Source organism: Apteryx rowi, unplaced genomic scaffold (assembly GCF_003343035.1).
Source record: "Apteryx rowi isolate R43461 unplaced genomic scaffold, aptRow1 scaffold_490, whole genome shotgun sequence".
Taxonomy (NCBI): domain Eukaryota; kingdom Metazoa; phylum Chordata; class Aves; order Apterygiformes; family Apterygidae; genus Apteryx; species Apteryx rowi.
In genome coordinates, this window is record NW_020450750.1 from 24,607 (window position 1) to 27,942 (window position 3,336).

The following is a 3,336-nucleotide window of genomic DNA, read 5'->3' on the forward strand; positions in this document are numbered from 1 at the left end:
CATTGTGGGCAGCAGCATCAAAGGCTGCTAGAGGATCAACATGAAACCTCATATACTTGACCTCACCCCACTGCACAGAGGCCACACTRGAAAAAATACTATTGCACTTCTGTCTTATAACCAAAATAAAAAACAGATTAAAAAAAAGTGAGTGAATCAGAGGTTTCCAAAAAGTACTAACTTTGATTTAGCCACCCTATTAAAAGAAGAAAATATTACAAATTAATGACTATCAGCATCTGCAGATTAGCAGGCACAGTCCAGTAACTTTATTACCATCCCTCTCTGTTCAGAAACCTTAACTCTTTCAGATACAAAATTAGCTTCTAAAAATGCTTATAATACCAGTTTCAGCCTCCCTTTCCATCTCTCCACAACAGCTTGTACTTCCCATAAAAAAAAAGTATGGGTCTGATTCACAGGTGAAGGACTAAAACACCCACAGTCCTCTACAGACCACAGTGAACTCGGAAGAACCTCTCCACCCCAGAATAGATAACTAAAAAAAGCTATATTCTTGTCCAGATCTACTCTATCTTGTTGATAAAAAACAGACAGAAAAATCTACTGCAAGTTGACTAATGTCATTCATAAAATAATTCTGAGGGATGGGACTGAAAGCTTTTCTCCTAATACAAAAGAGCATGAGAGACATTTAATATATTTCACAGAAGCCAAAGTGCTGTAAAGGCTAGGCATCTGCATGGCAACAAATCAAACAAAATCCGCTATTAGTACCAACAGGATCTTGGCAGCAGGGAAAACTGCAGACCATAACAATTTCCACATCAGCCACATCCTGACCACAGCTGAACTCTTTCTCCAGTCCACTCCTTCCCCTCCCTTGCACACAACACAGCTCTTTGATTTTGGGTAGGATATGAGTTTTCTGCAAGGTTTCAGACCATCCAGGGCTTCCCTAAACTTTGGAACAGTGCCACGCAAATTACGGACTCCAGACCACAACGAAGCTTTGCTCAGATTTTGGCAGTCTTAAGACAAATATGCTCCCAACACATGATTTTTCTTCCTACTCTCCCAGTATTTCAGGGAGTTGCAGCAGGTGACTGATGAAGTTTCCAAGGCGCTGCACTTTTACAGACCACAGGTTAAGAGGGTCCCAGCTAAAGAATATTATGCTCACTTCATGTTCAGAAAATGGTTAGAAGCTCAAAGATAGAAGACTGAGATCAAAGTCCAATTGTATTTTACTGACTGATTTTAAAACCTCAGATACATCATCTGAACACTGTTTTCCCCCCATGTATTAAGTTATATATTAATTTCATAGGAATGCTGCAAGAAAGAGCATCTTTGTTCAAAATATGCTGTTAAAGTCAACAATGACTAAAAATTAATCCTGCGTTATCACAAAAATCATAATTTATTTTCTGTTCAAGTGTTACAAAGCCTATACAAGAGACATGACTTGGTCAAACTCATCTTTCAAAAGAAACCATGGTAACTTCAAGGCTTTCAAAAGCAAGTCCCACGGCTGCAGGCTATACTATGAAAGCACTCTCTCTTCACATGCGTGAGTATTATCCTTAAGGCTGGGAATTCTACTGAAGCACAGTGATCAAAGGCACATGTGATCCCAATAAATCTGATGTTAAAGCAAGCTGAGAATAACATATACAGAATTATGACTATTAAGATCAACTCTTAAATGTAATAATAAATTCTGTAAGAAAGCTTATGCTGAGGGCAAACCATTAARGTCACATATTAAGAACAGCCTATTTATTTTGGCAAGAAAGCTGTAAGTAGACTCAAGGTAAGCTTTTAGTCAGGTTGTAAATTCAGCAAMAAAATGTGGTTTAAGTGTTTTTAAGTTCAAAACCTGCTGAGTAATTGAGAGAACAATCACAGTAATGCTGTCTCTCCCAATTTGACTTTACAGCTCAAAGAGTAGAGCACTTAACTAGGACATGCGAGCCTCTGTACAAAATACTTGCGCAGTCTGAAACAAAGAGCACACCTCCAGAGGCTAGGAAACTCTTTTAAGAAATGAGACACCAGGGTAAAAGTCCTGCCCCCATGCAGTCTTAATTTAGATATCAAGTAGAACAGTGCCAGTTGAAATGTCTAAGACACATACATCCTATGATAATCTGGTGGTTAGACACTCTCATAACCAGGGCAGGAGGGGTGAACAGAAGTTCAGAAAACCGAATCAAACTGTGTCTCTATTAAATGAAATGATACTGAAGTCACCATCAACACTTTTTCCTTTTCCCTCTTTCGATTACTTGAATATTTTGTCTCTATTTCATTTGCTTTCCTTTAATACCCCAGAATTTAACCATTTTTTTTTCTTTTTTCTTAGGGGGGGTGGCAGGAGAAGGCAATGGGGGTAAGATCTTTTTTTACCCCAGAAGAAGAAGAAAAAAAAAAAAAAACTTGTTTCATTTTTCAACTACAAATGACACCTTTCTTCCATTTTGTTGCTTTACAGCCCCTCCTAAAATATTTTGAATTAAACTGCATCTATTTTAGGGCAGAATAAATAATTATGCTTTAAAGATCAAAGTCTCACAGAAGCACTGTACAGTCGACTTTAGATTTTTTTTTTAACAAATTCTGTATTTTTTAATAATATCCACAACTTCAATAAAAGGACAAAATTCAGAAACGCAGAGCATATTATGTACAGATTTTTTTCAAGTCATCATCTCTCCTGACATATGTAACTGCAAAAGGTAAGTTTTAACCTTCAATGGATGTCTATGTTAGCAAGTAGCCCAGTACAATAGGAGCAAATTTGCAGAGACAGCAGTGCTGACGGTGAAGTACCCATACTATATGCATTTTGAGGGTTTTACTAATTCTAGTCAGTACCAAGCAGTTTTAGTAAGTCTAGTCTGGTCCCACAGACTGAGTATGAATTCAGAGTTGGAAAGTACTAAATGTGCTTCTAAAGAGCATCTTCCAGTTTAGTTTCATCCAGAAGGAAACTAGTTTGTGTGCTAGGAACCAAAGYACAGTAAGTGCAGACAAGTAGGTGCAGAGGTTCACCTCAAGATCAAGCTCCTCAGCTGAACTAAGTCACTAATGTGGACACACCCGTAATCATTCTTATCCAGTTGCTAATGGTTCCTGGCATTGCAAAAGACAGAAATTGTAGACTGTTGCTCTAATACAGTCACAGGCCAGGTTAAGTATTTTTTTCCCTTTATCTGTATTTTATTTTCAACTTTATCTTAACGTTAATCTAAGTTTTATTTTTCAATACTATGCTAGAAGATCATATAGCACTACCTCAGCAGCAAGAAAGGCCTTAAAATAATGGAAAGACAACTTCTCAAAACTTTTTTTTTTTTTTTTTTTTTTTAT